Source organism: Anser cygnoides, chromosome 7 (genome assembly GCF_040182565.1).
Source record: "Anser cygnoides isolate HZ-2024a breed goose chromosome 7, Taihu_goose_T2T_genome, whole genome shotgun sequence".
Taxonomy (NCBI): Eukaryota; Metazoa; Chordata; class Aves; order Anseriformes; family Anatidae; genus Anser; species Anser cygnoides.
Window position 1 is genome coordinate 37,955,141 of NC_089879.1, and position 22,818 is coordinate 37,977,958.

The following is a 22,818-nucleotide window of genomic DNA, read 5'->3' on the forward strand; positions in this document are numbered from 1 at the left end:
ATAAGAGAGAAAGTATTCTTATTTTTCAGTTTTTGGAGCTTCATAAACAGCGTTACTTAAAGATAGGTTGTATCCACACCAATCAGAATTTAGTTTCCGTTGTATCTGACAGCTAGATAAGCATCAATGTGAAGGACTGCTGTCCCAAATAAGGTGCAGTGCAACTATGCAAAGTGCAGCAGATGATACAAAATGCAAACTGAGGCAGGAGGATGAAAGAGTAATAAAAAGCCACAGCTATTTTTTTTTGTGTGCATAACTTACTGTTCATAATGAATAAGTGTAATGGACACGCTTATTAACACTTGCAAAACTTATTAGTTGTTTCATTTTTTCATGTAACATTCTGAAATGTAAATTACTTAAATGTTCTTCGGTTTCCTAACATATATTCCCCTCACATTTATTCAGTTTTTTGTTCACTGATATTCCACTTCTTGCCTTTGTCTAAACTTGGCATTTTAATTTCTTTCTTTTCATCAGTAACAGCTGCAGTCACCCTTCCAGCATTATTGTGTATTTTCATCACTGAAGTTCGTTTCCTGGCACAGATACGCAGTGCTTGATGGCAGAGAGGAGCAGCAAGAATCTTGCTACTGACTGTCAAGGAATTTTGATTTGTCTTGTACAAAAATCTCTCTATTGTTCCTGTTAACTGCAAGTGAAACAATAGGCTTAGTCTTTAAGATCTGGTCTTTATCTGTAGGGAGCCCCCTTTCCAAGGCTTGCACCCTGTATGTGAGACTTCTATGAGAAATGTCTCTTGGCTGCAGCCTGGACAGTTTTTAAATCATATTACACAATATGTAGGTCTCTTTGTGTGTCTTGACAAGCAAGCTGAGCAAGCAGTTTATTCCTTTTCTATCTCTTCTCTGTGTTATATCACTTGATGCGTGGGATTTCTTGTGCTGTGTCCTGATGAAGTTAAATTGTTAGGGGGATCTCACCAGGCCTTGTCTGTGGGACACGGGAGAAGTGCTTGGCCGAAATAGGGTCTCGCTTAGTTACATGATTCTGATTTTGTAGTAGTGGACCACATGCCATCTTGATGATCCCTGTGGGTCCCTTCCACCTCGGGATATTCAGCTTGCTGAACTTAGGTGCAGTCATTCAGCTGGGAAGTGAACTTCTTGTGGCTTTCTTAAAGTTAGTGTAAATGTTCTGTTTCTGAAGGTGTTGAAAAAAAGAAGGAAAAACTTCAGTATGTTAGCAACAACTTAGCAGAAAACAAGAAAGCTGCCAGAAACAGAGGAGCCTCTTTCATATGTTGATTTTTCAGCACTTTACAAGATTTGTGAGCTGCGTGTATTCTGTTGTGGTCTTTAATGTACAGGTAATGTTTTGTGTTCACAGAATGTAAAAAATCCAGTAGACCTTGTTGTCTGATACCCTAAATATTTGAAGTAAAGGCGATCATAAAGGTGCTACGTTAAAACTTCGTGTCTCTATTCACCTCTGTAGCAGTTATCATCCAGTAAACCTGCAACGCTGTAAACGCTTGCTGTGACTGTTGTCAAACTATTAAGAGGCAAAGGAAGAAGGGTTTTGAGGCTGAAAGCTTGTTTGTTTTTCGTTTTGTTTTGTTTTTTTCAAATTATGAAAGCATGCAGAAAGTTATGCACTGTTCTGGACTAATCCGTAAATTTACTAACAAAGCAGTGAAGAAATACCTTAAAAACTGAAGTCCCTGTTGTTCTTACAAACGTTGTTTAAATGTTTTGGCTACAAATGCATTATAACAAAGTGGATGTTAAAGTTGTGGTGTTGCTTTCAGAGAGCACTCTGACCATTTTCTTCGTAATCTTTAGACTTAGGAAATACATCTTTGAGTGAGATATCCAAAGAAATCTTTATGCAACACTGTGAAATTTTATTTTCAAAACCTCCATGTTGGTGTGTCTTCTTACTTGCCTTCTTCAGTATTAAAAGCCCTGAACACTAGTAGTAAAGAGGCAGTTATATTTGACTGTCTGAGAGGCAGGTCATCTTTATCCATATAATGATGTGCTGCGTTGTGGGCGGTGTAATTTTCACCGTTCCTCTTGCACTCCCTGGTCTGGAGATGGGGCCAGAGGTTAAAAGGTTACTTTTCTCTCTGTTCAAGTTTCAGTTACTTTGCTGGGGTGAAACTATTTGCAGGAATGCAAATTACAGTGGTGAATTTTGAATTTGGTGAGAGCTGCACTAAGCCTGGCAAATCAATTTATAAAAGCCAGAGCTGTCGGATAGTAGTAGCTTCCTTTGTTACCAACCAGTTTAGTTTCGAACCAGTGACCTAGAGGTGAAAAGCTTATCATTCCATTACCCGCCCTCTGATCTATCCATATGTTCTCTTGTTCAAAGTCCCTGTAGTCCTCTAAACACAACGTGCAGTAAATATCGAGCATCCTTTGCACTTGTAAATGCTGGAACACTGTCCGTTCCAATTGTCTGCTGTGCATGTGAGGACACTGAAGTTAAATATAGCAACAATTTCTTACACTCTCTGGCTTTTCATGAGAAACCCTCGTACAAACCCAACCATATGGTAAAATCCAGCATTATCTTAAAACCATTAACAAGGAACCCATTGCTACCATTAACAGGAAAACGAATCCACAGTGCTAAGTAGCATCCTGGGAGTTACTAATAACTTCAGGCTGCTGCTAAGAAAATGAACGTAAATGGAATACATTAGCAGCTGAGTCATCACGCCAACACTTCTGCATGCTGTATACAGGTTTGTATTTATCTATGGAGGCTTTTTTCAGGGTGTATTATTGTTATTGTCGTATATCAACTTTTTTTATTCTTCATTGAGTATCTACAGTGTGCTCAATGCTGTAAAAGCATAATGGGGAAATGACTTCTATTCCATAGATCTCGTGAAATAAATTCTACAAAATGTTTGAAATATGCGGATAGGAGAACACAATTCATTTCTCCATTCATTCTGAGGTAAGACGTTTCTAGGCAACCTACTTAATGGGAGGAGGTCAATAAATTTAATACTCGTCCATGTTATTCTCAATTTTTAAAGCTATTAAAACAAGTTACTGTTTGTGGGTCAGTTTCAGTGAACTGCAGAAAGAATGATATTACATTCCTGTGTATTTCAATTGTGTCTTTTTATCTCCTTATCCCTTTTCCTCCAGTCTTTAACCCCATTGTCTTCCATAACAAGAAACATTGTTGTGGACATTATGTATTGATTGAACTGCTGACGAATCAAATATGCAAGGGGTGAATTCTTCTACTTCCCCCTCACCAAAATTGTAAATTGGTTGTTTTTCCTTTACCTGACCATCAATTTTCATGTAGTCTGTAGGAATGTAATTACTTTTGCTATCTCTTGTTTCTTATTTCAAAATGTTGGAAATTGGATAATGGATTAAAGAGGTGTTGGAAGAAAAATGATACTGGTCAGATGTTTCTGCAGGCGAGAAAAATGTAATTGGCTGCCTCATTTATTACTGAAATGAGGCTTATATGATCATGCTGTCTAACATTTCCTTTGTCCCATTTGTTTCCTCCCTCTTTTTTGGTTAGAGCACCCCACTTAGAGCAACATCTTCCTCTTTTGCACAGCATTTCTGGTCCACAGGCTGTGATCAGTATCTGTTCTGTCATTTTTTGCCACTCCTTTGCATTTCACTGATTTTTAAGGCTTCTGTCATTAAAAGCAAAATGTCAGATGTCCTTTTTTTTTTTTTTTTTTCAATCAGAAGAATAGGGTTTTTAAACCTTAGACTTAAAACTATGAGTGGTTCCTTCTTCTGAACGTCTCTCCAAGCCTGAAATGATACCATTTTATGTTGTGGATAAAACTTCACTGAATTGTAGGTGGCTGTAAAAGTGTGACAGGACATGAACCACAGCTATCTTTTCCTTAATTATTTTGCAGTATGCCCTGGCTTTTTATATTCTGCCAGAATTCATTTGATGTGTGGATTTGGTCAAGCTTGCAGTCCTTAAATTTGAAGGCTGGAATTACTTTCCTGCTTTTGGAATTACTTTCCCCTGTCATCTCTAACAGTCTGAATTTTTGGAGCTATAAAGCTCAGCTGCTTTCCCTGCCTGCTTAAATCGGGACAGTGAATGTGGGTTTATTGTAGGCATCTATTTTTAAAAAGTAGTTAAGCTCACAAAATGGTATAAACACCTCTTAGCACAAAGACTGTTGTTTTTTTTATGAGTGTGTACATTGCAAATAAGCAGTATGTAATTGCTGTTCCAAAGGTTAATTATACTTACGGCAGAGGCAGGTAGGATGATCTGTAATAAATAAAAAATGATCACAGATTAGTGTCTTGTCTAGAATTCTCTTTTATGGTACAGTTTGGCTCATTCACATCTATACAGAAGCACGCGTTGCATACTATGTGGGGGCAACAATTTGCAGATGAGATGTCTTTGGGAAAGAGGAAACTGGCTTTTATTTCTTTTTTTTTTTTCTGTGTGCATGAAACTTGATTTGGCGTTTTACAGTCTTGAGCAGAGACCAGCTAGCTTGCTAATTCTAGCAGTTGGTAAAATGTAAACTGGTATTTGTAATAGACAATGTAATTCTTGTATGTTATGCTTCTATGTGATTTATTACAATTTGACTTTTGAAAGTAATGAATGGGCTAAAAATATGTGAGTGATTCAGATGTGGGAGACTGAAGAGGAGGATTCTCCTGTAAGTATTTCCACAAAATGTTAAAATATATTCTGGGAAATAGTTAACCAATGAAGTGTCGCAAAGCATAGCACAGCAAAATACTTTCTAATCCTCCTGGTGGTATTCCCAGTGGAATGAATTCATAAATGGATCAATAAACAACAGCTAATGCACATTGGTACACAAGCTTTGCTATGACATGGAAACAGGTTAATGTCCTCACTAGATCTGCATGTTATTCAAGAAAATAGGTCATGGAAGGGAAAGAAAATAGGAATAAAAAATGTTAATTGTATATTTTGCCTGTTCTCTAAAGCTTTTTGTTTATACTCTACCTGAGATGTGCAAATAAACACACAGCAAAGTTTCATAAAACTTGGAATGAATAAAGTATAATGCTCACTGTACTTCGTCTGTGTTCTCTATTATGAATATTATTATTGTTAGTAGCAAATCTATGCAGTCCTTATATCTTATATATAATAGATGATATCTGGAGAATTCATGTAAATATTTTGAAGTTTTTTTTTTAAAAAAAAGGAGACGCCAATAAAAAACTTAGGTCCTTTTGATTATGGATACTGTGTAGATTTGAAATATAGATTTAATTACTTTTTTTTTTAAAAGGGAAACAATGAAGAATGTTGCAGTGTGAGCCTGACAGTGCTGCAGGATGAACAGCAGTTTTCACTGAAATTGCTGTTTTTAAGGTCCTCCTAATTTGTTTAAATTCTCTAGACTAGACACTAATTTTTCTGGAAAGGCTTTTTAAAGCATTGTTTTAGAGGCTTCTCTTAAAAATGCATTGGTTTAGGAAAGAATGGGCAGGTAGAGAATGTAACCTTCCTGTTAGCAGAAAGGTATTTATATCATCTACTCCTTTCAGATTGGTAGGTTTCAGACTGTGGGTTTGATCTGGAAATAGTCATCTTTTGAGAAGAAATACATTTTGGTGTGTAAGTGCATTTTCTTAAAGCAAAGGACTTCCTTTCTGGGAGATATAGAAAGGTAGTTAAACTTGGTAATTTAGTTCTGCAATCAGTCCATTTACTGTTATTAATTTTTAGTTGTATTCAGCAATATCATTATCACATAAATCAACCTGTGCTACTTCTCCATTGCCTTTCTTTGCTTGCCTTTTGCTTGTAGTTAGTTCGCCTCTGCCTGTCTGTCAGGTGTCACAGAAGCAGGCTGAAAAGATACCTGGGCAATTTCACTGTATGCATTCCTCTTTCTGGTAGGAACTGGTGGTGTTCAGAGACAAAAGATGGTGGAGTCCTGTCAGCTCTAGCAGAACTGAGAGCTTTTTTATGCTAGGGGTAAAGAGTGACGTTTTCAAGTTGAAGTTGCTTTGTCTGACTGTGTAGCACTGGGAATGCTTCTAGGTAGAAGCAGCAGTACTGGCAAGATCTTTTTCAGGAAAGGTATATGTGAGGTTTTGGGGGAGAAAAGATGGAAAATATGACTCTTGCAGTGTCATGCCCAACTGAGTTGCTTCATTCTGCTGTAAAAAATACAGCAGAATTTCAAGCATCAGGTAATTTCAAGCATCAGTTACACATTTATATCACCTTTTTCCTCTGATAAAGGAGTTTGCGTACTGTTTGTACAGGAGTTAATCCATTGATAATGACATATGAATCCTTTAACCTTTGAGATACTTTATCTCGTGTATGCACAGTAAATCAAAAAGTACGTAAGATTGTTTGAACAGGAATCTAAGGCTTAAAATACAATTTCTAATTAAACATAAAATCTTTAAACAGCCGTGGATGCTTTTGTCATTTGGATTTTCATAGCAGTAAACATGAAACATCAGTCTATATTGTTTTACCTCAGACTTAGCTATGTCTGGCTGGTTTGAAAATGGCTATGCTAGTTGTGGTGCTTTTTCCTCATGTCTCTACCCTTCCAGTTTATTTTGATGGTATCACTATAAAAGTATAACAATATTGCAGATTGTTTGTGAGCTTCCCTTCCTCTTCTTATTCCTGCTTGTCTGGAATTAGTTTGAATAACGACATGAATGCTAAATGCCAGGGCCCGTATTGTCATGCTAAGATGAGAATTAATGACTATATACATGTTGTGTGGAATTGCTAATGGTTGTGAATGACCTTAAGTATTTAATACACTCAAATTCCAACGCTTACTTCAATATAACAATGGTAATGCAGTTCTTGCTGAGCTCTGAGAGTTTTCAAAGGCAATTCCTGGTTTTCTGCATATCAGATTGTCACTACTGTGTGATCCCTGCCTCTAGAGCTGATATGGGAGTGCCAATAGGTCTCTATCCTAACTAGGACACAGCAGCGTCTTCATTTGCCCAGTCACAGCGATAACCTCATTAGGTTTGAGAAAATCACTCCTAATCAGGCAGTAGGAACTTGTATCAGGAAGCAATATTTTACAAATTTATGGGCATGAACTAAAGCATGAGACATTCCAACTGGTTGTAAGAAACTTTTTTTCCCCTCTTTTAAGACAATCTTGCATTTTACTGAGAGGTGGTACAGTCTCCATCCTTAGAGGATTTCCGGAACCAACTGGGTACAGCCCTGAGGAGCTTGATCTGATCTCATGCTCTGAGCATGAGCTTACACTAGACACTTCCTCTGAAGTCCTTTGTAGCCTTAATTGTTCTGTGATTGTGATTTACTTGTTCATCACATTCTTCTTTGGCTTTCTTATTTCCAAACAGCATGAGCTGGTCGTTTTGAGCGCTTGTTAAATTCTTTCCTGAAGAACAGAATCATGTGAGACTGAAGAATTAGAGGCACTGGCTTGGGAAGAACAGAAGTGCTGAGAAAGTGCTGTCCAACTGTCCTGGGTGGTGGCTGAGGCCACAGACAGATTAACTCCTGCCTTGAAGAATATTTCTGTGAGGATTTAATGTAGATTAAGCTGTTTTGCACACAGGATTTAACCAAACTATGAAGTTTCATGCTCTAGTTTTTAATAAATTACAGAGGAACCTGAGTGAGAAAACCATTTCTGTACAAGAACTGGAGGTTCCTGACACTTAGAACAAAATACTATTTAGAATAAATTCCATCTGTTGGTAGGATGTACCACAACGTTGATATAGTGCACACAAAAATTAGAGTAAGAGACTTGGCACAATGCTTTTCCTAATAAAACTGAAACATAACTTCAGACCCATCTTAGGAGTTTAGCACAGCTTTTAAGCAGGGAGTCACCAAAGTACTATAAACATGTTCCTGTTGCTGAGCTTGTTCCTTCCACTAACTTTTTTTTGGTGTTACTGTTATAAACAAAGGCAAAAAGAGGCTAAAGATAATTTTAGTTTAATTGCAACCAGTTTATGGGGAGACTTAACTGTTCAGAACTATGTTCAGAACTATGTTCTGAAAGCATAGCACTAGCAGTTGCTTTGCACGCCTTTTCAGATGAAAGAATTTAGATTTGCATTTAGAAACTAACATAATTTGTGTCTTTATAGTGTAAGTGTTATAGCTTTATGAAGAGGTTAATTCCAGCTGAAAGTTACAGAAGGGGTTTGGAAGGAAGAAATCTTACTTCTCCAGTAGGGATATTTTTCTTAATGAAACTTGTTCTAGACTCACCTGAGGTCAGTTTTGTTTTAAGAACCCATTTTACGTTTCAGTGTTACCTGTTAGTGCTGGAGGCAGATCGGATAGTTGGTTTTCACTTGGGCATTTTTAAGGACACCTCCAGGTTCGGGGCCTGTCTTAGCAGAGCTTTCGGTGCTGTGCGGCAGTATTCTGGATGGGCACTGCCAAGCGCATTGCTCTGAGGTCAGAGCTGGTGAGGCTTCCTGCTGGGAATGCCTGGAACAGATCCTGTCACTTGTTTTGGACTGCACCCAGTTGGTGACAATTATGAAGTCGTTCAAGGAATAGTTTGCTCCTCACTTCCCCTCCCGATGACTGTATCTACAACTCCCCTCCCTTTTGTGGACAGTGGTCAGGTAGGCAATAAATAGAATTTTAGTGTAGAAATTATTGTTAGAAAGTTCCTGACTCTGCCTTTTCCTATTACTTAGGTGTGTAGTCATGTGGTTTTAATATTTCTGCCAATATTCTTTGTTCTTAAAATAAATAAAAAAAAATACAACAACCTAATGAATGTAGAGGAGAGTATCATCAAACTAAATGACGACAACCTGTAAAGAGAATTTGGAAAAACTCCTGGTCTTTTTCAGAAGGATGATAAACCCTCAGTTCATTTAATGAAAGACAGGATTTTACTTTGTCATAGGTTCCCTAGCTCAGGACTTGAAGGCTGTCTGTTACGCTGAGCAGATCTGTCCGTAATCTTTCATCTCACAAGCAGTTGTACTTTCTCAGAAGGAGCGCCGTATGCCGCAAGTTCCTCCATGAACAAGGAGCCTGTTTGCAGTAGTAGCAGCAGATAGGTAGCACTTCCCATTGCCCTACAGAGGGATTTTCTGTCCACACACTTCCTGAAAGCTGTTTTTTGTTTTTTCCAATCAGCTTCCAGAGATGATTTTATTATTGATCTAGTAAAAAAATAATAATATTAATGGAGCACTGCACATGTAAGTCTAGACAGAACTAATACTTCATCACTTGAATTCTGGCTTTTGAAACATGTAGATTTCTATAATAGGATTTTCCTGAAGAAGCTAATGGTGAAATAGGTGCATGCACATCAATTTTTTTCTCATGTCTTTGCTTTTCAGAATAAATTATACCTGCAAAATCTAATTACTTAGTAGTTCTTGAAGTGCTCAGCACTATTTGCATGCTATAATTATCCAAATCACTTTAGAGAGGGAAAACAATATTCTTTTGTCTCAACAGCATTTACTTATGTCTTGATTTCTGAATTTGAAGGGAGAGGGGGAATTTGAGCATCTGTGTCTGTTTGCCTGTTATCTGCATTTTTCTTGGAAAAAGCAATGTTAAATGCAGTGCCTTTCTCCAAGCTTACTTGGACTTAATGTCACAACTTGTTTATCTTCTTGCCCTGTTGGCAGATTGTTATCTTTGAAGTCATGGTTTTGGAAGTTGGAGAAAGAAAACTGTACCAGTGCCAAAAACCCGTGTGACATTTTAGTAAAGAAACATGTCTTCCTGGAGGAAATACCAGTATCTTCATGTAGTTTCAAGGCAAAATGGTTTTGGAAATTCTTTTGTCATCAGGGATACTTTTCCTCTGTTGCTCTAGGATATCATCAGTATATACTGGTACTGGAGAAATTATTTGGATTTTAGAGAAGGATGATGCAGAACAGCACTTGTTGTCTTAGTGATGTCTGTTCTTCTGCTTGCACAGTTGGAGTAGTCTCTCTTACAGCCAGAAGTTTCTCTGGAGAGAATTCCTGTGACATCAGTGGCTGTTGCAGCCTTAGACTACAACACAAGACTGGAGAAAAGGGCATTTTTATGTCTGCAATCAGTCCTGTTTTCTTGTGCTTTGTGAGCTTCTGACTTGTGAATTGCCCACTGAATGAAGTAACAGGAAAATGTGTTTGCTGGTACCTTCTGATTTCTGGATGCAGCCAGGATGCCAGCATTGAAAGCTTTGTGTTCTGAGTGTTGTGGGTTTTATATGTCACTCAGCTGCATATGTAGCTGTTATGTTTTGGTCAGAAATATAACTCTGCCTAGTAGCAGACCAAATCAGGTAGAATTGCTAGGCAAAGTATTAGCATGCATCTTTGGAATGGCATAAATTTGCAAGATGTACTAATAAAAAGCAACAATACCTGTTACTTAAGTAATTGGGAGATAAATTTCCACACCTTGTGCGTTTGCACTTTATACAGGGTCTGCCTCTTTTATGAAGCACGGTGACATAGCTTGCTCACTCAGCTCCTCCAGATTCTTTGAAGTGAGGTAAAGAAAAATGCAGGGAAAAACATAGAACAACTTGTGTGGTATTCTTATTCTGTATTCTTATTCTGGTAGTAATCAATAAGGGGTTTGGGATTCTCTTTCAGCTCACTTATTTTACATTTCTGAAGCTTTGAACTTTTACCATGCCATTTTTTTCCTACTGGCTGCCTTCCAGTATCACTTCATTTTCTGCTTTTATGGGGTTCTGTCCTCCTCCTTGCCCTTGGTTTTAATGACAGAGTTGTAGCTGATCGTTCTCTTAGTTTAGGTTTATGCCTGTTGCTACCAGGGTCCATGTATTTGAACTTCATTTCATACTTCCTTTATTGTTTTTCTGCATTGGTAGGCTGCTAGTTGGCAACAGGAAGAATGGTTAATAAAGGCAGAAACTTTGCTTGGGGTCCCTGTCTGGTTGCCTCATTAAAAAATTTATTCTTCACCTGAGTCAACTCTTTCTTATTCTTCGTCCCCAGAAATCAATTGACAATTAATTTGTTGTCTTAGCTTTTATGCCTTTTTGTTTGCTAGTTAGTTGTTTTTGTTTGTTTGTTGGTTTTTTTTTTTGTTTGTTTTTGTTTTTCTTTTTTTTCCAAGAAGGGCTTTTGGCTAGAGTTGCCTCATTCCTACTGGCCAAGCTGTATCAACTGTGACCTAAAGAAGTGCCTAGAGGAAGATTATAAAAACCAAGGCAAGTCTGGAACGTGTCTTCCATTGTGTTTTGTTGTTGTTTGACTTTTAATCTCTTCAATGGGCAGTAGCTTAGGGATATCCTGAACTGAAACCTGCATCTAGACAATAACTTGCAGTTGTTTCTGATGGGCCTGTGCTACATTAACAAGTCTAATACTTTTGATCCAAATTGTGTTTTGACATAGTCAACTTTCTGTGGTAGGGAATTCCACAATTTGTGATGTGTTGTAAAGCCGTTTCTCTATACTTGTTTTTAAACCTGTTACCTCATGACTTCTTTACTTTCCAGATTATTGTGAAATAATGCAGAATTGCTTGCAATTTCATAGGAAGGGAATCAGGAAAACAGGTCTAATTGTCTATTCTTTTCATTTTCTTTTGCTATGTATTTTTTGTCTCTACTTTAATATTTCTGGGCTGCGGTGGCAAGAATTACGAGAGCCATCCTTTAGAAGGATAATGGCTTTATGCACAAAACACTTGTTAATTTTCTGTGCTCCAGGAAGGTATCCGTAAGGTCAGTATACAGGACCGTGTGATCTACAGTCTTTGCATACAAATTTTCGCATGTTTATCAAAAGTGTTCGACTGCAGCCTTGTTCTCTGTGGGGGAGGCCAGCCCTTACTGGGAGTAAATTTGTGCCTAATGATCCTGCAGCGCTCTGGGTGGCACAGCTTTTTAGGTTGCTGGTGGAAGGTGGTTTTAGTGAGACAGTATGTTGTCTAAGTTCTTCTGTCTTTGCCCAGGCTCCAGATTAATTCTTGCTGTGCCCAATTAAGCAGGGATAATGAACATATGTGTCTGCAGAAGTAATAACACTGGCAAAAGTTGTTTACTCAGTAAAATATAAGCACATTTTTCAATAGAGCTATGGACATGATCTAATTTTCATAAATGTAATCAGTTTAAACTTTGCAGTTTCAAAGTATCCAGCTTTTAAGTTGCCAAACTGTTGACCCATCTAAGGGGAAGTAAATACAAATGAGAGCAGGTTGGCATCTTCGGTTCATTGGTAAGTGCAGGCTCTTGCGTAAGACAGGAGTATGCACTTTTTTATTTTGCTTCGTAATGCCTTTAGGTTCAGCTTATCTGTTCAAAGAGCAAGTATGGGTGGGTTGATATTATGGAAAAGATGACAGCGCTTAAAATTTTTAGAGGAATGAGAACTGGGCCACTACAGCATTAGTTTTCCACTGTGTCTTTATTACCTCAGCTTCCATTCCAGCCTTCACTGTAAAATTGTACGCTGCTGTTATGCAGGCTGAAATTTGATGGAATGAGAATTGGCTACTTTATATGGCACAGCAACGTTGTTTGTTGGGATGGATGTCCAGAAACAAGGCTTTCCCTGGTGAGCAAGTGTCTGAGGATTTATTCATCATCTTTGCTATGTAAGTAGGCAGTGTTCCTTTTACTGTTTGAAATTTCAAAGTAATTGAGATGAGCTAATTTCTCAGCATATTTTTCACCTTTTGGTTTTTTTCACTGTAATTCTGTTTTGAGTCTTTCAGTCCAGTGATTACAACAAATTTTCCTTTAGTACGGTGTTACAGGTAGGCAGAACGGATGGACACAGAGGCTTGGCTTGTCGGAGGATGTTAGGGCTGAACCAGGAATAGAATTCAGGTGTTCTGGCTGTTCCAGTGCTGTCGCATCGCTGGTTCAGTGAGAACAGCAACCAGATCTTGCGCTGTCTGCCTTCTTACAGAAATAGTTCTAAAATCTGTTAATTTCTTCTTGTGGGGAGGAAAGAAGTTCTTGGAGGATGTGCGAAGTAACATAATGAAACTGCATTACAATGAGTTCTTATGAGTTAGCAGATAATTCTGCTAATGTTTCTTAAGAGCATATCTATAGAGAAGACAAAATTAGATTTAATTCAGAAGCTGGCCTGCATATTTCAGTCTTTTCAAGATTAATTTCAAGACTAATTTTCATAGATTAATTAGCAGTGACTACTTCTTGTTATGGGTTCTGACTGCACAGACAGAATGAAACTGAGCTACAACCAAGTGTAATCAAGCATTGTGAATACAGCTGAATACAGATAGTAGTACCCATTCCATTCCTGTTAGAGAACTGTTAAACTAAATGTGTATTTGGACTGAATTCCAGTGTGGTTATGAATACAGCAGAGAAGCTAATCGTGAAGTAGGTAGTGAACTAGGTAGGAGAGAGCTCTTATGTTTTTCCAAGTTTAAAGATAATGTTAGGAGCCTGCATCAGTTTTTTTTTTATTATTGTTATTGTTATTTTTAATGGATGGAAATAGGTGTGACATGAAGCAGCAGTGGAACTCAAATCTGCAAGGTATGCCTCTTACCATGTTAATTTGCCTCAACACATTAAGTTCTTGAATTCCCGGTTGAAATTATTATGTTATGGAAGTAAGAGAAATTCATCTATTTCGTTTAAAAGAAAATCTAAACCAGTTGTTATTTAGTGTCACTTTCAAAATGTACTGAATGCCAGCCTAGTGCAAATTGGCCAGTACAGTGTTATCTAATAGTGATTAGTGTTCAGTGTTGCTAGCAGGATCCATAAAAAGAACCATTTCATTTGTAACGTTCCCACCGGTTTCCAATACATTCATTTTTTTTTTTTTGTAGTGTGCCTCTAGCACAAAAGAAAAAAACAAAACACAACAAAAAACAACACCAAATACCTCTAAAATCCTATCAGCTAAAGCCTGAATACTTGTCCTTATAACCTTGTCCTTATAACTTAAAGCTTCGTTTGTCAAAGTGTGGTTAGCTGTAAATCAGTGAACTGTTGCAATGTAAATTGTCTTTGGTTAGTATATTATCCAAAACTTCCCTTGAGCATCTATGCTCAGTTCACTAGTAGTTTATACTAACACGTTTTGCTTCTCAGCATAATTGGACTAGAACTGCATTAGTCAGTTCATACACTTCAGCTGATGGTCAAGGTCATGTTAAGTCACGATAAATCACTGTTTTAGCATCATTCTTCTGTGGTGGGCAAAACAGTATATCTGGAATGGCTTTTTCCTCTTTAAAAGCATCAGTATTTGTACTATTAACTAGATTCAATGAGATAATTCTCAAAAGTTAAATACTAAACTACTATCTTAGCCTACACAGGTAGTTTTTTCAGTCTTTTTCCTTTAATGTTAAACTTGTCAGATTTTTCTCTGCTTTTTATGAATTATTATTATAAAATTATACAGTGTGCCAGATGAACTTTGGACACACTTTAGGGGAACTAATTAATTTTGAGATGCTTTTGTTATTCTAACCATTTTTATTAATTTACAACTGTATAAAGCTATTGTACTTGTTTTGGTACATATGGCTAGGTATGAGATTTTTTTTCAGTAAGGCGAAGAACTAGAAGGTTATGAGTATGCTTAGTGTCCACAGAAGGTAACAAACAGTTTTCTGTTTTGTGTAATTGTTGTATAATTCTTGTGAGAAGGAAATAAACAATTTGGGTGTATGATAAATACCCTACAGTACGCTTAGGAGAACGTAGGTATTAGTCTTCTAGCAAAAATCAGCAGAGCTGCACCAGAGCTGCTGCCATCTTAAACTTTTTTTCTTCTTGCTCTGTTGCTATTTTAAAATAATGAAATCAAACGTGTAAATCTTAAGTTGCCACATACCCATGTTCTATAATAAGACTCTATTATTATGTAGTTAGATTTTGGGTAATGACAGCAAGTAACATTTCTAAATGCAGTGGTGTAACAATGTAGGAATGTACTGAAGGCTCTCTGGTTTTGTGCACTGTGCTGTCAGAATAAATACATTGCTACAGCCAGAGTATCTGAAGTATCATCGGTGTCGGGTTGTAATCTGGTTTGTATTAGCAATCCTTGCTTCAGTATGTGTGTATGTGAAGAAAGTACCCACACTGGCACATCCAACCCGGCTGTGGGTGCCTAGTTGTGTGTACAGGGATGTTATAATGGACACAAGCTATGCTACAAATGGTCTGCTAATTGGTCTGCCCTGTAATTGGGCTGATGTGATTGCAGCTCTGGATTGCAGAGTTCTGATTCTGTTAGTTTTACTGTCTTAATGCAGACTTTCTCTATATGGCCTTTGAACTAGCAATTGCTAGTGGTTTTGCATGGGTTAGAAGTACCTGCTGCTTGTTAAACCTTTGCGTGGGGCCCGTGCTGCCTGCAGACAGCTGTACAGCACTGGTGCTTTGTGAGCAATCCTTGCCACTCGGTGTTCCTAGCTGCCTAAATATGCATGCCTCCGATGTGACTTTTATTATTATTTTTTTGATAGGCAGCATAGTCATGTAAGATGAATTTGAATCATGTACTATGAAAATGTTCTCAAAACATTAGCTGAAGAGGAACAGAAGTGAACAGCAGTTAGCACACAGAGAAAATAAAAAGCACGGAGGACGGTTAAGATGGATGGCAAGTCTGAAGCTAGCCTTCTGCATACTTCTTAGTAGTTGGGTAGTTTATTAGGTTGTACATGATGAAATTCATCCTTTGACATATTAAAAACCAAACAAAAAAACCCCACACCATCCACCACCACCAAAACCATCCAAAAATTGCAACCCTTTTCCCCCCTCAGTGCCCAGAGCTCCCTTAGTACCACTAGCTGTTATCTGAGATGCTGGAAGATTTGAAAATGAACAGGACAGGCAGGGAAGGAGGAGACAGGAGATCATAGATTATTCTGTCTTCAGTGTTTTGAACAAATCCTTGTACAGAATTCTTGCACACATTATCAGGCTTTGAGAGACAGCAAGAACATGAATCACAACCACCACAAATTTAGGAGGAGTAGATAGTTGTGCCAGTTTAGTTTTCTTCTGTAATGTGATAATAAGATCCGTGAATTGACGAGAAAAGAGCAAACATTAGTATTTTAATGTTTGTGAGGTCTCTGACATTGTTTCATGCAATAATCTTATAAAGAAGTGAAAACACGTCCTGAAAAGTGAAACACGTCCTGAAAGCAAGTATGGTAGGGTAGGTGCGAGACGTGGATGACTGTGCCCAGTGGGTGGTTATTAATGATCGTCTGTCAGAATGAAATGGCTGTATTGAATGCGGATCCAGCACGGTCTGCTGGGTATGTTCTCATTCTGGTTCACTTCAGTGTTTTTGTTAATGACCTTGGTGATAGGATAGAGAGCGATTGTGCTTAAAAAATTCTTTCACTAAAAATGCCCCCTGAACTTGGAGGGAGTACAGATGTATAGGATACAAGTTTCTGAGTCAAAAAGTGTTTGGAGAAAGTTGAGAAAATCTTAGGAAATAGATAGAGGCAATTTGAAATTCTACAGAAATCATGAAATATGCAAAAACAGAGCAAGGAATAAGTAAATAGAAGACAACTTTCCACGATTCCTACTTCTATAAGAGGACAAATGTTATATGAGGAGGGCTAAAAATAAGTACAGCCTGTAAAACATAGGAAATAAGCTTTTTATCTCAGAGAAGACCTCGGTTGAAGTATTGCATCTAGTTCGGGCAAACCCATCAAGAAAATTCAGTGCAGCTTAACAGAAGCTGAGTAGTCAAATGATTTGAGGTTTGGAAAATGGGGCCTGATAGGAAAGACAGAAATAATTAGAGTGAGGGGGAGAGAGGTGTGCAAGCCCCAGGAAGAGAACTGCAAAGTGTTATTGTGTGTGTGTGTTTGTGTATAACATTATTTTTAAACCGATGCACGCTAGATATGGATGCTTCTTGACTATTTTTTCATATTAGTGATTTAAAAAAGTATTTTGTAAGTGAAGATGACGTACCCTGAGTCAGTATCCACCAGAGAAAGCTGTGGTGCAGCCAGCCTGCCTGCTGCCAGTCCTAACGCTTTGAAAGTCTCCCAAGTCAGTAGCCTTCATCTTGTTTGTGTTGGTACCTCATTCCATAAGTACAAGGTATACCATACAAGATTTTCAGCTCACTATTCCTACGTTATGCCCTTGACAGGCATAGTTAATAGTTTTGTTTTTTTTTCTTCCTCATTTTCATAATGATTTCAGTTGCCAGTCCAGCACTCTGGGGACTCAATGTGTTATTATCATAAGAAAACAAGGAGTGTACTGTAGGTAATTGTTTTGTTTATGACATCTTTCCCAATATGCATTGTATATTTCTCCACGGAGAAATGAGCGCAGCCTCAGTTACCTGAGGCTGTAACATGTGTTGTTAGCATCCTTCAAGTCTGTATTTGCATTATTATACCCTAGAACACACTTCTTTAATCATCACGGTTGGAAATTACCTTGCTTTGCAATTTTAGTTCTTATTTTCTCAGAGAGGAATAAGCGATTGCATGAGTCAAAGCCAACAGCCTGTGTGCAGTGTAGCAAGCCAAACTTGAGTTCTGTGCCTGAGAATGGAATTTGTGTCAGCTTCAAGCAATCTTTAATGGAGGTTTTTGTTTAAGTAAATATGAAGGAAATTCCATCATTTCAATGTTTCTTCTGTCTAATAACTTACTATGTGCTGCTTTCAGTTTACATTTTTGCCATTTTTCATTTGTACTATTATTACTATGTTGCCATTTTGAGATGTTTCTGTGTGGGAACGTGGAAGTTCAGACAGCTGGACAAGAGGTGATGAGCAGCCTTTAAATCACAGAATCGCAGAATCATCTAGGTTGGAAGAGACCTCCAAGATCACCCAGTCCAACCTCTGACCTAACACTGACAAGTCCTCCACTAAACCATATCACTAAGCTCTACATCTAAACATCTTTTCAAGACCTCCAGGGATGGTGACTCAACCACTTCCCTGGGCAGCCTATTCCAATGCCTAACAACAAGGGAGGTGTCTGACAGGGAAGCTTTAGGGGCCCAGCATCTTGCAACATCCTCTAATGTTTTTCCCTATTCCCATATCTTGCTTTTCAAGCTGGATGTTTATGTTCATGTTATCTACAAAGGAAGTTATAGGTAGTATTGATTATTTAAATATGTTCGTCACTAGCTTTCAAATTTCCAGACAAATAGGTGGGGAAAAACTCACAACTTTGTACTTGTCCAGGTTCTGGTCGCATTTAAATGGTATGCTTTTGAACCATGAAAACCAGCTTACTTTTAAATCTTACTTTAAAAGTCTAACTTTAAATTTAAAATTTAGAGCTGGTTGTATGAATCTAGCAAGTGATGTAGATACTTGGAGTATGTGTGATCATTACTGTGATGGAATGCAAGGTAACACTGTTTATTGCTGATGAACACTCGGTGATAAAAATTATCTTTGAAAAGTAAGCCAAAAAATGCTCAAGTCTCTGAGAATGCCAATAGTGTGTGCTGCTGGTACTGGAAGGATGAGACAACTATGTAGGAGGAGGAATGTATAATAAGGATATACCATACTGCAGAAAATGCAAGATGTTGCAACCTCATTAACCAGCTCTAAGCAGCGCCGATGCTTCTGGGTGTGCGATGGAAAAACATGGCTAATGGAGGGGCTCGCAACAGCAGCGAAGGGTTGGTGGTGTGGCAAAGTTGTTCCCTATGTTTCTGCCTCCCAAGCACATAAACCTAAGGGTAGGTTTCCATGGTTAATGTGTATTTTGGTGGATCAATGAGGATATTAGACTGACAGAAAAGTTAATTGGTCAGAAAAAATGTAACACTTTTTTTTTTTTGAAAAAAAAAGGACTTAATGAGCAAATTCTTCTCCAGAACTCAGAATCCTTGCCAGTGTGAAAGAACAAATACAGTATTAATTGGATCCCAGCCTCTAGTTCATTAAACTGTATTTTGGAGACAGGACAAAAAATAATTTAAGCGTTCGAGTAGTGTGGGACACACATGGGAAAACCCAAGCTTTTATGTTACCGTGAAGATCTAAATGAGAAACATAATAATTTCATGTTGCATCTCACCTATTGCTTTTGAAAGCAGGAAGAAATGTTTGTTTTAGCAATAAGTAGGTCAGAAAACTCAGGGCTTTCTTTTCTCTTAAAGAGCTGGAATGCGGGTGCCTTAAATCATTTAGTTTTTCATGGGTTTGGACTTGTACCTCGCTTTGCTGCTTTAGAAAATCTCATGAGCGAACACAGACCATCTGCCTTATTGTTTGTGGTACATCATGTTGCACTTTCTGTGTTTAACTTAAGGAAAAGAAGGTAATTATTAACTTACGATTGACCAACTAAAGTTCCTTGCATCTCTCTTTGTTTGGTACAGGCAGGATGCTGCGCACAATGGGGTGCTGGGTTAGGCTGTTGGAGGTCCTTTTCAAGTGCCTAGCATTTTTCTTTCTCTTTGTAGAATTACAGCATTAAGATACGTAATAGAAGCTTTATTTGTAAGGGTAAGTTAAGTATGGTGTTATGAAGTCTCTGTTCGTACAATTATAATCCAAAACCACAATGTGGTGATGGCACAAAAAAATCTCCTGTTCGAGCAACGAACTTGACTTCTGAATAAAATAGAGGAAGGTCAATGCTTAGCAGAGCAGTGGGCACTGATACACTTCCAAAATGAGTTGTGACTCATCTTTGTTGTAAAATCATTGTTGTTTGGAAACACTATAGGTGATTGATGTGACAAATGAAGGCTAACGAGTAAGTCCTGTGCAAATTGTTTAAATACTTGGAGTTTTCTAGTGCTGCCTGCTTTCTTGAGTACAGACCACCATGCTAACCTGTACTGCTCTGTTACTCCTCAGCAGTATTTCCATGCAAGGATTTTTATGTGCATAAGCATGGACTATGAAACAGATACACCCATTTTCACTGTAAAGTGGAGTTTGAACTGTCTCCTTGCAATAAAAATAAATGGAACGTCTTATGTTAGAAACCTAGTAGCTAGCGCTCTGAAATGGCATCTACTTTATTTAGGCTACTGAAAGTTGGGGGAAAAAATCCAATGTTATTTACATAAAATTAGAATAAGGTCTGTCTAGAAGTGATTTTGTTGTGATCTCGCTGTGCAAAACAGAGCTGAACTGTAATTTTAATTATTAAGATTTTAATATTAACATTGCCAGTGGAAAGCTGTGTTGGATTAGAATATGTGTAATGTTGGTTTAATTTAATAGCTGGTTCTAGGGGAAAGCAACAGGAAGGCAACACAGTAGTCTGGATAAGCAAGAGCACTGCAAACATGCTGAAGACAATAGCTGAGCTGTCAGCTGTGAAGAGCTGACTTCCAGGCTCCAACTCGACCTGCACAGCCGACTGGGTGGGTGGGAGCTTGGTGATCAAAAGGACACCAGACAGGATGGGTAACAATCAACTGAGGTGGTGGTGGTGTTTTTATTTATTTTTTTTTAATGTGACATTTTAAAGTGATTAAAATGTATTTTCATTGAGGGTGAAAAATACATTAATGTATTTAAATACATTTTGGACTATGTGATCTTCAGGGGTCCCTTCCAACCTTGGCCATTCTGTGTAAATTCCACATTGAATGCTATCAATAATTATGATAACTTGTTCTAAATATACTTTAAAATAAAACCTCATTGCTTGTTTGCCACTAGTATTTTAGACAGTGAGATGCTGAATTGAAACTAGCACTATCAAATTACTAGCCTAGCTTTTGACAAGTGTTGTTTCTTGTAATTGCACTGTAGGTATAACAGTTTGTTTGTTCCATGCTGTTTCTCAGTTTAGAATGAAAGATGGAAAAGCAACTACGGAAACTTTCTTTACTGTTTGAGTAATAGCTTAGAGAGCTGAGGATGGTATCTCCTAGTTCTAAAGGTGTTTAACATTCGGTGTTTACAAACACTATTTAATTCAGATGCTGTAACTACTTAAAAAAAAATAATAGAGCATTATCATATGACTTCTGTCCATGTACAGTTTGAAATTAGTATATATGTGAAATTCTAGTGCAGAAAGCGTCATATCACATTCACCATTTTCAGAAAGATAGTCCTGATCGTTTAGTATAGTGAGCTTAGCTTTAGTACAGTGACCTTTGTAAAGCAGGAACACAGATATTACAATTACTGTGAAATGAGGAAAAAAATAGGAAGAATCTGAGCAAGAAAAAATGTTTAGACCTCTGAATGCCTAAAAATGTCAGGGAAAAAATGAATAATATTTGAGGGGGGGAAGAGAGTTGAATGTAATTGAGATATTTTAATAGATGTATCTCTTTACCTTCCTTATTACCAAAGCAAGAAGCCAAGTTTCAACGTGAGGCTCTAATAGTGTCTCAAAGCGTAACTCTGCCTGTACCCACCTGTGTTCTGCTCTGCAAGCCTTCCAAAGGCCAGCACTGATCTTGATGAGTGCTGGTGTAATTGGTGGTGGAACCCAAGCATAGAAACAAATTAAGATGTGGGATGTCTGCAGAATCAAGTAATTGCTTGGAAATACCTGCAGAAGGCTAAGTAAAGCCTTTGTGAGATTAGCTGGACGGTGAGTGGCTCTTTGTTCTGTTATGATTTCACCTTTGATACCTAAGTGTAAGGGCTGGCACTGAGAGCATGGGTGCGAATGGCGAAAGGAAGGCTGGACGGCTGATGTTTGACAGGTGAGGGGCTGAGGCAGACAGGGAGGAACTGATCTGTGCAAAGTTGCCCTGGAAGCTAGAGGATGTGGTGATTAATCCTGCTAGCCAGTATAGACCAGTGAGTCTGTGCTAGCGGTAACGGGGAGAAAGAGAAGCGCCGCAGTGGCTGCAGTTGGGGTCCCCAGCATCCCCTCTGAGCTTGTGGGGCTGGTGTGTTTCGGTGGCGCGGTGCTTGCCGCGCGGTTGGGGTGCTGGCAGGAAGGTGGCGGAGTCCAACGGCGCCGGGACGCGATCGGCCGCGCCCCCCCGGGCTCGGCGCGCAGCGCCCCGCTCCCCCCCCCGCCGCCCCTTTAAGGCGCGATCTGCCCACGCTGGTCAGGTGCGCGGCGGTGACGTCACGGGGCAGGAGGCGGGGCTTGGGCTGCTGCTCCCGCGCTCAGTGCGCCGCGGGAAACGGTAGCGGCTGCGCACGTGGGTGCGGGGCGGAGCGGCGCGGCCCGGCCGCGGTGAGTGCGGGGCGACTGGGGCGGCACCGGGACGGGAAGCCTGGCAGGGGGCTGCTGGCGGCAGGGCGCGGGGGGTCCCCGTGTAGCTGCGGGTCCGTTGCAGCCTGGGTGGGTTTTCTCTGCGGCGTTACGGCGCCGTGCTTGCTGCCGTATCGCCACGCGAGGGATATGCTCCTTAGACCCAAGCTTTATTATTTGCAAACATTTATTTTTTTTTAGCATTTTTCCTTCTACCCGCACCTCTGCCTGTTTCTCCGTAATGTGCCGCTTACATTTATTTGTTTAAGCTGTTGCTGAGTTAGCAGGTGTATGCCAGGCACTGCCTTCACGGCTGCTGCTTCTCCGGGTGATGAATCGTGCTGTGTACCTGCTGTCCTTGGTAGAGCTGCTGTTTTAAATACAGCTCAAGGTACTTCGGTGAGTGAAGGTGGTCCAAGATGCAGGAGTTTGGAGCATGAGGAGGGCTGTGAGGTGTTTTACAGCTGCCTTCCCCCTGTTGCCAATGGGAAGCTGGTAGGCTATCTCTAGAGGAGGGTGACCCCTGTGCCCTCCACCAGCTAGGTGGGAATGCACAAGCTCATGTACAGTTCCCACCAAGGAAATCTTCCCGTGCCCAGGAGCTGCATTTGCTAGTTAAAGGCAAAGAATTGACAGTGGCCTTTTTTGTGGTGTTTGCTTTTTCAATAAGGGTAGCAGGGACGTTGA

At 39.1% G+C, this 22,818-nt stretch overlaps 1 protein-coding gene across 6 annotated transcripts in view; it reads left to right on the top strand.

Moving 5' to 3' along the window:
- USP54 (ubiquitin specific peptidase 54) overlaps positions 1 to 22,818 on the top strand; it is a 101,050-nt gene that overhangs the window by 1,681 nt on the left and 76,551 nt on the right. Inside the window, exon 1 of one of the 6 annotated variants that reach the window (XM_067000528.1) lies at positions 21,989 to 22,113. The exons of the other annotated variants lie outside the window; for them this stretch is intronic. The gene's annotated coding sequence lies outside the window, so the exon portion shown is untranslated. Of the gene's footprint in view, positions 1 to 21,988; positions 22,114 to 22,818 lie in introns of those variants that run through there. 6 annotated transcript variants of the gene reach the window in all.